This window comes from Nansenia antarctica (genome assembly GCF_963989245.1).
Source record: "Nansenia antarctica genome assembly, chromosome: 17".
Classification (NCBI taxonomy): domain Eukaryota; kingdom Metazoa; phylum Chordata; class Actinopteri; order Argentiniformes; family Microstomatidae; genus Nansenia; species Nansenia antarctica.
Genome location: NC_137687.1, coordinates 21,365,474 through 21,379,864, shown reverse-complemented (window position 1 = coordinate 21,379,864; position 14,391 = coordinate 21,365,474).

The window sequence follows — 14,391 nt, the reverse complement described above, 5'->3', positions numbered from 1 at the left end:
TACATAACATTTACCCCCCCCCACAGGAACCAGAAGAACACAACATTATAATTATCAAACTTTTTTAACCTTGATGAACTGGGTAGACTGCCAGTCACCAGCATAGCCATGTGGGTTATTCTGCCACTGAACAGGCTATGCACTAAACCTTACCCTTGGGTTCACCAGTCCACGGTATAGTCTCTCAGGTGTGCTGGTCTGACCCGGGCACGGGCCGGACGAGCCTCTGGGCGAACCCCGGCCTCCACCAGTTCAGGTGGGAACTCAGCTGGACCCTGCGGTTGTTCTGGGTCTATGATGGGAGGCGATGCCACCTTCCGAAGCCGGCTTGCGTGCCACCGTGATCCGTCGTCCAGGCGAAACGAGGCTGGCCCCAGCTGAGCGGTGACCTTCATCGGCGCAGACCAGAACGACCAACTTCAGAGGAAGCTGCAGCTCACGGCCCATCATCAGGAGGGCTGGGGAGCTGCCGGTAGTTGAGTGCGGCGTTGCTCTGTAGTGAAGCAGGGTGCGGAGCAGCGCGGCTGAGAACGGCAGGCCATCTGCCAGGTGTGCTCTGACCCCATTCTTCAGAGTCTGGTTAAAACGCTCGACCCCCCCATTTGCCTCCGGGTGGTAGAACGCCGTACGTATGTGTTTGATCCCCCTTTCCTCCACGAAGACGGCAAACTCCGCTGAGACAAACTGCGGGCCATTATCAGTTGTGATGGCGTTTGGATTGCCCCACGAGCAAACAGAGAGGAGAGGAAGTCAGTGACCACCCGAGCTGTTACGGACCCCGTGGCGACCACCTCTGGCCACTTTGAGTGGAGGTCGTAGGCCACTAGGAGGAAACGTTGGTGGTGTGGGACGCCATGAAGTTCGCCACATATGTCCAGCTGGATGTGCTCCCAAGGCGTGGGTGGCCACTGCAAGGGCTGTAGGGGTGGTGAGGGTGGCGGGCCCGTCTTCCCACTGACCAGGCAGGCCGTGCACTCCTTCACCATCATCTCGATATCACGGTCTATGCCCGGCCACCACACCAAATCCCTGCAGCGCTGCTTCACCTTTACAATGCCCAGGTGGCCCTCGTGCGCCATGGCGAGGACGCGCGCCCTGAGGTCGCTGGGGATGAACGTGCGGAGCCCCCGGGCCACACAGACACCGTTCCAGCAGGTCCGTTCATTCCTGACCCGATGAAAAGGCGCCAGCTCCTCCGGCACTTTCGTGGGCCAACCCTCCCGGATGTAAGTGCGGAGATGGGAGAGCGTGGGGTCCTCTGTCGACGCGCGCTGAAGGTCCTCCAGGGAAACCGTGGCCTGGAGTGGGGCGTGAAGCATGAGCACGAGCTCCATCTCGTCTGGGCCCTTGTTGGGCAACGGGCCGGGGTTGGGGCCGCCGAGTGCTGGGACGGGGGTGGCTCGGGAGAGCAGGTCAGCCACTACATTTTCCCTGCCGGGGGTAAACAGTGTGGTGAAGTCATATGGTTGAAGCCTCTCCGACCAGCGGTAGATCCTCAACGGCTTGTGGCCCGAACCTGAAGTTGCGAGCAGGGCCGTGAGAGCCTGGTGGTCAGTTCGCAATGTAAAGTGTCGCCCGTACACATACATATGCCACCGCTCGCACGCCCAGACGCAGGCTAGCGCCTCTCGCTCCCCCACCGAGTACTTTTGTTCAGCTGTGTTGAGGGACCGAGAGACGAATGCCACCGGGCGTTCCGTGCCCCCCTGGATCTGGGACAGCACCGCCCCGATCGCCGTGTTGGATGCATCACTCGTCACGAGTGTGGGGCTCGCCAGGTCAAAGAATGCCAGCACCGGCTGGACGCCAGGCACTCGTCATGGACGTCCGGTGTCGCACCATGGACCACTATGTCGTCCAGGAAGACGACCACGCCCGGGATGCCGGCGAAGATGGTGGTCATGATCTTCTGGAAACAGCTGGGGGCTGAGCTGAGACCGAAGGGCATGCGGGTGTAGCGGAACACCCCGCCATGCGTCACGAAAGCTGTCAGGTTGCGGCTGTCGGGGTGCAGCGGAACCTGTAGGTAGCCTTGGCGAAGGTCGAGTTTCGAGAACACAGAGGAGCCGTAGAAATGTGCAGCCAGCTCCTCCACCGTGGGCAGCGGGAACCTGTCCGGGATCACTGCCTTGTTGACTGACTTGAGATCGATGCACGGACGCAGGCCCCCTAACTTTTTCTTTACCACCACCAGGTTCGAAATCCAGGGGGAGGCATCGACACGCTCGATGATGCCCGCATCCGGAGTTTCTGGAGCTCGGCGGTGACGTCGTCGCGTAGGGCGAGGGGCAGGCGGCGTATGGGCTGTATCACCGGATGCACCTCGGGCTTGAGGAGGGGCTGGTGGTTGAAGGCGGGGAAGCAGCCCAAACCGCTGAATAGAGCAGGCCAGCGTTGTTCCCACGGCGAGCCAACAGACAAGATGGCGGATCCAACATTGTCCATGAGGGTGAAACCCAGCTCGCAAAACAAATCAAAACCCATGAGGTTAGAACCCTGGTGAGACACCTGAAAGGTGAATGAGGGGAGGGCCTTAGTCCCGTAACGCACAGTGAAGGCGATTGTGCCCACCATGTCTATTTTGGAGTGCCCATAGCCATATAGGTCCTCGGCGTTGGCAGTGAGCGTTCGGAGTGGAAAGAGCCGCCGTACCGTGGCAGCGTTCATGAGCGACCTGGAGGCCCCCGTATCCACCAGCAGTGGGAGGCGAACCCCATCCAGCTCAACAGTGCACCACTTAGCCGGTCGGGGGGTGGCAGTCACTGAATGGATAGTCGTCTGTGTGGGCCGTCCCGGTGTACCTTGTGGCCGTGGACTGTCTGTTGTGGGGGTAGAGCGGCAGACCCGGGCAAAATGGTTCTGCCTGCCACAGCGCTTACACTGCTGCCCCTTGGCAGGGCAGTTTGGGGCTCGGCTTTGGTGTGATGATGAGCCACAATTACCACAGGCCCGGCGTGTTGTCGTACCCTGACGTGCAGCAAAGTTCACATTGAGGCCGTCCTCTGGGAAACCGGACTCGGAAGGCTCCGTGGGCGGTGCCACCATTTGAGTTAGTAGCATGGGTCTGGGGGGAAAAGAGCTGGAGGTGGGCGCTAGCTGTGACTTCAAGGCTGCTGCTGACTCGAGCTGGAATGCTAAATCCACAGCTTTAGCTAAAGTTAGATCGTCTGGCATCATTAACAACTTGTCTCTGAGCTTTGAGTTATAAGTGTATTCAGCCAGCTGATCCCGTATCAGTTCGTCTTCCAGCACCCCGAATTTACAGAGGCTGGCTAGTCCCCTCAGATCAGCCACGTAATGGTGGATAGACTCACCCGTCTGCTGCCGACGTTGGCGAAACATTATCCGCCGGAGCATTACATTCTGTGGAGCAGCAAAATGTCCATTGAGCAGTGTCACACAGTCCGCGTATCTCGGAGCGGGTCCGAGAGACCGAAAAATCTGCTGTCCCTCGCTGCCCAGTGAGTGAATCAGCAGGGCTTTTCTTCGTTGGTCACTAGCACCGGCCAACGCGGCGGCTACTATGAATGTCTCGAAGGACTCACACCAGCGAATCCACGGGACCGGTGGATCGCCAGGCAGGGCGAGGAACGGGGGAAGAGGTGAGAGTAGAGAATCCATAATCCTCGTCGCCAATGTTATGATCAATAACTGTCCGCACCTTGGATAACAGTCAACTCTTTATTGTCTTCACACATCGCCATCTTGCACTCCAACAACACGTTTCAACCGGGGTTAACCCACTAACTTCCGGTGCCTCTTAATGGCGCAGTCCCACATACATAACACCTCTATCGCCTCTCTCCCCTCCCTGCCTCCCTCTCTCTCTCTCCCCTCCCTCTCTCTCTCTCTCTCTCCCCTCCCTGCCTCCATCTCTCTTCTCCCTGCCTCCCTCTCTCTCCTCTCTGCCTCCCTCCCTCTTCTCCCTGCCTCCCTCATGGGGGTGAGGGCGATGAGGAGATGGGGAAGGGGTGGAGGAGGGAGTGTGTGAGAGGAGGGGCCATATGCGCTTGCACATTGCCTATACAATTCCCGACAGAAAAAAAACACTATTAAGTCTGGACGCACTGTTGTTTGTTGGGTAAATGTTTTGATTCAAAATCGTACATACAACATTAGTTTTTGTAATCAATGTTAATCCTTTGTATAGGGCAGTGTGTCCAGTATGCTTGCTAAGCTACAAGCCGCTTGCATGATTGTTTTCTTTCTACAGTGTTGGATTCTTAAAAAAAAAAAACTTTAGAATTTAGAACTTTAGAATTTAGAACTTTTAGAATGTTGGCAAGAAATCAAACGATAACAAGCAGCTTGTTACTAGGCAACAACACAAGCTAAACTACTGCGTTAGCCACATAGGTACATATTACATAGGTACATAGGTATATTACATAGGTACATAATACATAGTAAATACGTCATGTGATATAATGTGGACAGCCTAGAATATGGAACAGAACTAACCTGGGGTTATCTATGCCATAGTACCTCTCTTTAACTGTTAATATCCTGATACATCATAGCCATAGTACCTCTCTTTAACTGTTAATATCCTGATACATCATAGCCATAGTACCTCTCTTTAACTGTTAATATCCTGATACATCATAGCCATAGTACCTCTCTTTAACTGTTAATATCCTGATACATCATAGTCATAGTACCTCTCTTTAACTGTTAATATCCTGATACATCATAGCCATAGCACCTCTCTTTAACTGTTAATATCCTGATACATCATAGCCATAGCACCTCTCTTTAACTGTTAATATCCTGATACATCATAGTCATAGTACCTCTCTTTAACTGTTAATATCCTGATACATCATAGTACCTCTCTTTAACTGTTAATATCCTGATATTCTTATATCAACCTAGTTTGGCTATTCAAGATGACAGAGTGCCTGGAACTCCAGAGGCCCTTGTTGCCATGCTAACGCAGACCTGTCGCTAAGGGAGACCGAGTAGATGGACAGACGGTAACAGAAGGTTTATCCACTGATACATGTACTCGCTTTGGCTGAGGTAAATAAATACATTCTGAAATGCACTGAAAATGGTTGTACAATAATTCAGTCAGATGTTCTCATCATTACCAGAAAATTAATTGCCTATCAGGATAATTGTAAGCACTTGAAACAATCATATCTCACAATGCACAATGGATGGGGCTGACAAGTGAAGTCTAGATAAACAGTTGCAGAGTCGAATTATGATTATGGGATAACCTGCGGTCCCTCCTCCACAAACGTCACTAGTTTCAGAATAAAATAAACGTGAGGCTATACTGAATGCGCACAGCTCGGCAACGTGACGGTGGCCAAACCAAGTGAAGACGACCGCCGGTGAAAGCAAGTGGCAAGCGTTGCGACTGTAAGTGCACTCAGATCTGGGAATTCTCAGCTGGGGGAAAGGAAGGAGTCAAGTGTATTTTTCTCCCTTTTAACAAGGGCTGTGAATGACAAACATATACGACAGTTAGAGGCTGACAGAACATCAGCTTTTGATGCTTCACAGGGGAGCTATGAAATAAACAACAGGCAGAGAAAAATTGAATTACAATGGAAAAGTGTCTCCTTTAGGAGTGAGCTGGAGGGAGAGTGCACTAGCCAGCCAACTCTTAGCCATAATTTATTTTCTCAAACGAGCTGGGTGCAGTTTTTTTCGAGCTCCCTCAAGAAATCCTTAAACTATGATTTTAGTTTATTCAGTGGACTATGATTTTAGTTTATTCAGTGGATGGTTGTGATATGTGGGGATGAGGGTATTATGGTCATCCAACGCTATCCAACCCATTATTCTTGATATAATCTAAGTGATCAATTGATAAAACATGGCATCACTAAAGAGGGTATTTACCATATCTGGCCAAAATTCAAGCAGTAACTTCAGTAATAAGAGTACATGATTATTTGTTTATAAGTATTATTATGTATCACATAAAAAGACAAGGCTGATTCATCAGAAGGAGCAGAGCGCTTAGAAGCCAAAATTGGATGGAAGGAGTGGATAAAAATGAATAGAAAGCAACTTTATGTGCTTTGGCTGTGTCACAATAGATAGACTGTAAATTCAATGTATAACACCTTTAAGCTCCTGCTTACTTTGATTAACTGTTCCCTGAAGGTATGGTCACCAACTTCATCTACCATGGCGGGGGGTGTTGGTATCCCACAGATCTGCTGGAACAGCCTCTCGGAGAAGAAATGTGGGCCAACTCCTCCATGGACGACACACAGCTATAATTTTCCCAACCCATGTGTATAGTTTGGTCTGCAAAGCTAAAATGAAAGACAAAGTGGTAAACTGTTGCTGTAATCACCTTTTCAAAACACATACAAGGTGTTTCAGTCAATTTAAAAAACAAGAAGCAATGAAGAATCAAGGTAAAAACCTAACCAAGAGTAAACTGTTCTGCCAGTTAAATGAAGACAGTCATAAGAATGTGGGCTTACTTACCTTGAGTATCAAGAGACAACTGCCGGTCTTTCTCATGGCCCTCAAAGATGTTTGACTGATGAATGGCCCTCATCAACAGCCTTAGGTACTCTCTTGTCGGGCCGCCTTCATCAACTGCCCCTTCGCCCTCGTCATCCACATCCACAAACACAACGTCCAATTTTGCATGAGGGTCGAAGGACCTACGTTTGAACGCACGCAGGCTACACAGTAAAACATCATCCCTGCATACATTTATTTGGTTGCTTCGACAGAAGCTTCCATCAACTGTGCTGACCAGTTTTGTCAGTATGGTCTGTAGATCAATCCTGCAACCAAAGAAATTAATGTGTTTTATTCATATGCCAAATGTACCATGTTTTATATGTTTTAATTTATGGCTCACCTGAATAAATACAACAGGACATAAAGCATCACACTGACTGCATATACTAACTTTGGGTTAGTATGAGTCCTTTATGTGGTAGATAAAGAACAATCTACACAGTCATACAGAAATAATATAACGGCAAGTTTAATGAGGAAACATACTCATCCACAGGTCCTCCAAGGTGATGTAGTGATTGACTGTGTGAAACTAGCTCCTTGTTCATCAAGAATCATGATGGGCTGATGGGCAGACAAAGGAGTGAGTGGTGGTTCATCATCAGAAATCTGGATTTCTGGTGGGTCTGAGAAACAGTGTGAGCAGTGGCTGGGTAGACGGCACAGACAGTGGTGGCTGGATGGACAGTGGTGGCTGGGTAGACGGCACAGACAGTGGTGGCTGGATGGACAGTGGTGGCTGGGTAGACGGCACAGACAGTGGTGGCTGGATGGACAGTGGTGGCTGGGTAGACGGCACAGACAGTGGTGGCCGGATGGACAGTGGTGGCTGGGTAAAATCCACAGACAGTGGTGGCTGGATGGACGGTGCAGACAGTGGTGGCTGAGTGGAGGCCACAGACAGCGGTGGCTGACCAGGAGATGCATGATGTAGGGCATAAGCTCCATCATTTTGCTGACCTGAGAGAACTTCCTTATTTGAAGATAAACATGCACAATAGATGAGCTTGCATGAACCAAACACTAATTCTGTTTTCATTTGAGAGGAAATAAAACATGCCACACACATGTACATTTACCTGTACATCCTGATTTGAAAACCAAAGTACAAACAGAGTTGAGGATGCTATTATGCCATGATCTATTATTGACCTGGAGGAACTGCTGTCAATTGATCTTGATGATATGGCTTCTTGCACCACAAAGAATTCACTGGCCATTTCATCTTGTCCAACAAAGTCAAACAAAACCTAAAAGCATGAGACATAACGTATTTTATCAGTCAAGTTTTACAACCCACTGAACCACTGAAAGACCCTTGATATTTTGTCAAGCTGAACACCTCACCTGAATTGGCTCGGACAAGTTGAATTTCCTGATGTTGACATTTCCGTTTGGATATTTACATGTTAACAACACCCCATCTGAGGGTTCTTCATATGCAGCCATTCGCTGACGTCTTGCCTCAATAGCCTGAAATGTGAATTAGCTCATTTTGAACAAAAGAATACTTTTGTACATCTGCACATCTGTTTGAAAAGGCAGGTGCATAGGAAAGGGATATAGCTCCAAGTAGCAAAGAGAAGGGATCCCGCACACTGTCAAACTTGCATACGATTTATTGTAACGTTTCGGTGCTAGACCTTCAAGTTTGACAGTGTGCGGGATCCCTTCTGCTTATAGTTCAACAAACTAATATATTACAAACACAAACCTTTTGACGTCTCTCCTCACAGGCCTGATAGAACAGTTTCTTCATCTCCTGTTAAAAGAAAAGTTTTATTATCTAGGCTTTTTGTCAGACATGCACAATAAAAACTTGGGAATACTGTATTACCTTTTCCTGGTCCTCCAACAGTTTCTTCCTCTCCTGTTAAAAGAAACTAATTATCTATACTTTTTCTAAGACATGCATACACAATAAAAACTTGGGGAATACTGTATTACCATTTCCTGATCCTCCTCCAACAAGACTTTATTATATGCCTCGTCTTGCTCGGCACGTAGTGCTCGCCATTCAGCTGTGCACTGTGTGTTCCAACAGTTTACCGCACAGCTGATTAATCAATTAAACCAATAGATGAGACAGGATATGTTCATGCAAGGTGCCTTTCAGGAAGTAGTGGAGATCGTGCACCTAGCCTATTCATAGCTTTCAGTCACGTGGTTTCTTCCCTAGCAACCACCAACCTGATGGGCAAAAAGGATCATAGCAACATCGCCCAACATGGCGAGTGGACGCAATTTACCGGCTGCCTACTATTTAGACCACCTCACCCATGAAGAACTAGCAAGATACAAGGAAAAGCTACACATATTGGGCACTTGCGACCCATATTTAGCCCCTGCGGCTGTGTTTGAACCACTAAATGCAGCTAAGTCCCTGCCTGATCTCGTGTTCGGTGACATCTGGATATATCTGGTGGAGAATCCATCCCCATACACCGCAGCCAGGATGAAGGCTTTTAAAAGCACCGAAAGCTACAAATATTTCCACTCTGGTTGGGTAACTAATGCTGGCGTGTGGAAAGTTAAGAATTTCTTCATCGTCAAAGCCAAGGTGAGTGACGTTAAATTAGCCAATGCTATCGGTATGCTAGCTAACGTTACGTTACGGTCAGTGGTAAGCTAGCTCTAGCCTCTTGTCAAAGTGAAGGTACCTAACGTTTGCCTTTGGTTATGCTACGTTGTCTAACCTAACGTTACACAGCTAAATTACTCTCTTGTGCTAGATAGCTCTAATTTTGGTAGATAGTTACGTTGATCACAGATGTTTACAGCTGGTGACAGGGCTGACATTGATGAAATAAAATCTAAACAAAACCTCTGTCCGTGTCAGGTGAACCATTCCTACTGCCTCAATGATCCACCACTGACAGCATGGGTTGCTGTGGAAAAGGACGGATTAATCCGCTTTGGTCACTGTGTCTGCATGGCAGGATTAGGAGAAGTTTGCTCCCACATAGGTGCCATAACCTATGCCCTGCTTGCAGCTGTGAACAGGTATGATTTGATTTGATTCAACAAATGCATTATACATCACAGTAAAGTCATTTGTTAGGGACGTCACGACAAAGTTCGGGACTTATTTCCAGTGTGGTTCGCTTTACTACATCCAATTACATGCAGGCTAGATGGCACTGCATGCACTGAAAAGGCCTGCAGCTGGATTGAGCCCAGTATGGCATCCTTGAAACCAGCTGACTTGTATGCTGAAGCGAGCCAGATAAGGTTTACAAAGGTCCAGCGAAAGAGAGAAGCTGCTGGCTGGGGTGACCTCCCCCCAGCAAAGATACCACCTCCAACCCCTGATGAATGTACAGCATTCTACAGCATGCTGCATGCAACTGAAGACAGGGAGAAAAAAACTGTGAAAAGCTGCATCCTGTCTGTTGTCCCTGGCCATGCAAAGAGGTTAAAAATAATAATGATTGTTTGGTTTCCCAAAAAATAACTAACATGCCATGCCATCTTTAGACACACTTTATGATAATAATTCATTGCATTTATATGGCAACTTTTCTCAGCACCAATAACAATTTACAATGGTCTTTTCATTCACACTCAGGTTCATACCAAGGGCAGTGCAGCTGAACATCCCTGCACCTTTAAGCCAACTGTACATGCCCCAGTATCGAGCTTTATCAGACAAAGAACTACAGGCAAAGAGTGAAGAGATCTTTACAGGGTTGAGTTTGACAGAAGAACAGGTAGGCTACATTAAGGCCACATCAGTCAGTAAATTTGGTCATATCCACATGTCACAAACTTACTAAACCTTATTTATTTCAAATAGTGCCACGTGATAGAGAAGGAGACACAACTTCAAGCAAAATGTGCCATGTGGTTTGAGCAGAAGGCAGGAAGGGTGACTGCTTCCAACATACGAGCAGTCTGCCACACTGACCCAGTCAAACCATCAGTCTCCCTGCTGAAGAAAGTGTGCTATCCTGTCGCCTACAAGGATACAAAGAAAACACCACATTCCCTCAGGTATTCACAGCCACTTAGGTACTCACATCGACAGCGATCTAGGGGATGTAAGAGAAAATTATCATATGCAATACTTGACTTGGGCTAGAACAATAGACACATTTAAATGACTACAAAGACTTGATTGCACAGTTTCTGCCTTTCTGTGTTCCATAAGACACATTTGAATATATGCAATTACCCTTTTGTATTCCATGCCTGTCGTTGACCCTAGAAACTCAAAACAATGCTGAGTCACTCTAGAGTGATGGCCCTGCATTGTTCATTCCAGGCCACCACTCCACCATTCCCCCTAAATCTTCATCCCCCATCACCTTTCTCGATGTACAATGAGTATATGATGATCCCTCAGTAATATTACTGTGATAAGAGCTGTGTTCATTGCTGTCATATTAGCTGTGCACTTTGTTGTGGTAAACATGTAAGCTATTACCATAAATTGCTAAGACACACTGTTTGTGTTGTTTTTAGATGGGGTGTTGAACATGAAGAAGAGGTTGTTAAGAAATACACCAAGCTCACGGAGAGCCAACACACCAACCTCACTGTTAACAAAGCAGGGCTGTTCATCACCCCCAAATATCCTTGGTTAGGGGCATCACCTGATGGTGTCCTAACATGTGACTGCCATGACATGGGTGTGTTGGAGGTTAAAACACTACGACCGCCGCGGATCGCGACCTTATTCAATCGCGATGAGGTGTGATTCAGCACTATGATAGTTTAACATAGAGAAGAGTGTACTGACGCACAAAGATCGCTGGAGGGCGATGTCACACAAGGCCGTCTGCCAGGCTCCGACGCCTTTTCCCAGAATGCATTTCGCACCGGCAAGCAGAAGGCGATTTGAATCCTCCATTTTTTTTCAAAAAAAAAAATGCTGTAATTTTGCCTTTACAAGTGTTACCATGTCATTTTATGAAGTTTTAATATGTTTTCAGGTGAGAAAGTACCAATATATATTCCCAAAATGTCTCCAGTTTATCAAAATAACCCGTATATCTCCTCTGACGATTTTCGTCGTCGAATTCGCTAGCATGCGTTCGTAAATTCGCCCTGGAAATCTGGTTAGCACCCATGGAATGCCTCTTGTCCAATCAAATTACCTGGTCCCTTTATGACGTTGAACCCGGTGTGCGCTCCGGCGCTCTCATAGCGAATTTACGAACGCACCCTGCGGTTTCACTTTCAAGATCTAATTTTTTTGCATTGGAAAACACTTACAGAGTGAACTGTCATAATGAAAACATGACAAAGCCATTTGACTATCTTGTTCATAAACAATGGTGTCAGGACTTTTCATTTTGATGACACTGACAACTGTTGTGCAAATGTTAATAGTGATGTGAGAAATGCACCAAAGCGACTGAGAAAACTGTATTATACACAACAGTGTTGTGTTGTGTATATGTGAGTGAGACTGTGGTCTACAGTGATATACAGAAAAAACATTATATACAATATTATACATATATTTTTGTTGTCAGGACTTGTTTAGTTATTGTCATTTCGCAGAGTCACCTCAATAAAGCAAATGAACAAATGGAACATTTGCGAACAGTTCTGTAACAAAACGCTGTTACTTTTCCTCACACATGTGTAAGTGGAAATCCTTGGCCTTTCCTGTGGTCCTCGCAAATAAACCAGAATAACTCGTTTCTAAAGTCAGTTCCATTCACTTGATATAATGGTTGAAGCATGGGGGATGGTAATCTTATTCTTCTTGATAGTCGCGGCTCTCAAGCTTACAGCAGTTGTAGGGGCTGACAGGCTGACATTACAGGCAGGGCTAAATTCAAAGGATCTAAAACAATTGTGGCTTGTTTTTCCAATGAAGCCAACAAGGTCTTTGAATTTAGCCCTGCCATGACTAATCTCAAGTATATTGCAGGCAATAGACCTCCATTTATCCCTATACTTGTAGGGCAACTTAGAAACAATAAGCCTGAGGTTTGATGGGCTATCAAGCTCTTCCAGATAGTGCAAGTCTTGCATGGCATTGTTGCATCCTCTCAAATACAGTGCATAGGCCTGTAGTGACTTTCCATCTTCAGCCTTTATGCTTGGCCAGTTCAAGGCTTTATTTATATATATAATAACGTATGCATGTATGTAATATATATTGCAATGTTGTCCCTTTCACACATAGTTCCAAGTAATTTCCTTGGAATCCCAAGCTGTGTTGACCAGGTATCGAGACACAACAGCAGGGGAGGGGTGGGGGAAGGGAGGGGAGGGAGGGGTTACATCACCCTCTGTAGAACATCTTCTATCTAATCGGCGCACTGTGCTAAAATGCAATGCAAACAAAACAACACAGGACAGACAGCAGTGCAGTGATGCGTTTTATATTATATTCTTTGAACAACAGAACGGGACAGGCGCCAGAAACTGCCATAATATACCATACATATATCTGCCATATATCGTACCTCCGTTTTATATTGAGAAATATGATGATAAATACATATAGGGCGGAGGTATGCTATGTGGTGTGTGGCTAGATATTTTCATGTAGCACTGTGACTGCGGGGGAACCCGATGTCTTTGTTCATTGATCGGAAACGATCGAGAGCCATCAACCCTCCCCCCATCAAGCGCATGTCTTATTGAGTCAACACGAGTTGACTCGCTGGAACGAGACAGACTGATACACACCACACCTCTGCCATATCATACATCGGTCCCACATGTATTTATTTACCATCATATTTTTCAATATAAAACGGTATGATATGGCAGATATATATGGTAGCCTACATTGCAGTCGTCCCGCAGTTCTAGTAGATCGCCGACATCATGTTATTTGATGTACATTTCACGGCAAGATAATTCCGATTTGTGGCAAACACCCAACAATTGTTCGTTCACTAAACATTATAACATGAACACAGTTATAGCACCAGTTCCTAGCACCTAGTTTCCTAGCACCAGGGGAGCCCCCCCTCCCAAATTTCGTTGTTTGGTACCTGTACTATATCAATGACAAATAAAGACCATTCATTCATTCATTCATTCAAACAATGACAGTTACAGTCTCGCTCAAACTGTAGCGAGATTAGGAGACTACTAATTGAGAAAAAGAAAAGAAAATACATGAAAGAAAGGAGAGAAAGAGTACAGAATGATAAATCCGCTAATGTGTGTAATGAAAAGTGTGACAATGTTGAAAGACATGATGTCATAATCAAAATATAAAACCTGGTTGGATAAAATAAGATTCTGTTGTGATTGTGTTGACATTGTTGTGATGTCAAAAGAGATCTTGGTTATGTAATGTGTAAAGTGGAGAGGAGATTGATCGGAACTGCGGGAGTTTTCATTACTAACGAATGATGGTTGATTATTATTATACAAAAATAATAGTAATAAATATTGCAATATTGTGTTATCATAGTTATGAGCTTCACAGTGATAACGTCTGTTTATTTGTCGTGAACTTCACGCCGGCCGTGCCCGTAACATCAGCAGACAATCGACTGCTGTAAGCTTGTAAGCGTTGAAACCTGCTTGGCAGCTTTGAAACCCGCTTGGCAGCTTTGAAACCCGCTTGGCTCGCTCATGAATTGGCAGCTATTGTTTGCTAATGGGAAACGATCAATAAGATTACCCTCCCCCGTGTATCAACCATCAAGTGATTGTAACTCACTTTAGAAACTAGTTCTTAGCCTACACGTTTCTTTGTCAAATACATGCTCTGCATGTTTCTCTAAAATGCATAAAGTTCCTATAAGCAGAGAAGTGGGGAAATTATTAGAGCAATCTGATATGAAGCTTGAGTCAGCTGAGAACGAACTATGGAACAGATTAAATGCTATATATGGAGAGGAGATTGATTGAGACTGCGGGAGCTTTACTAATGAATGAAAGTTGATTATCATTATTAAAAAAGAATAG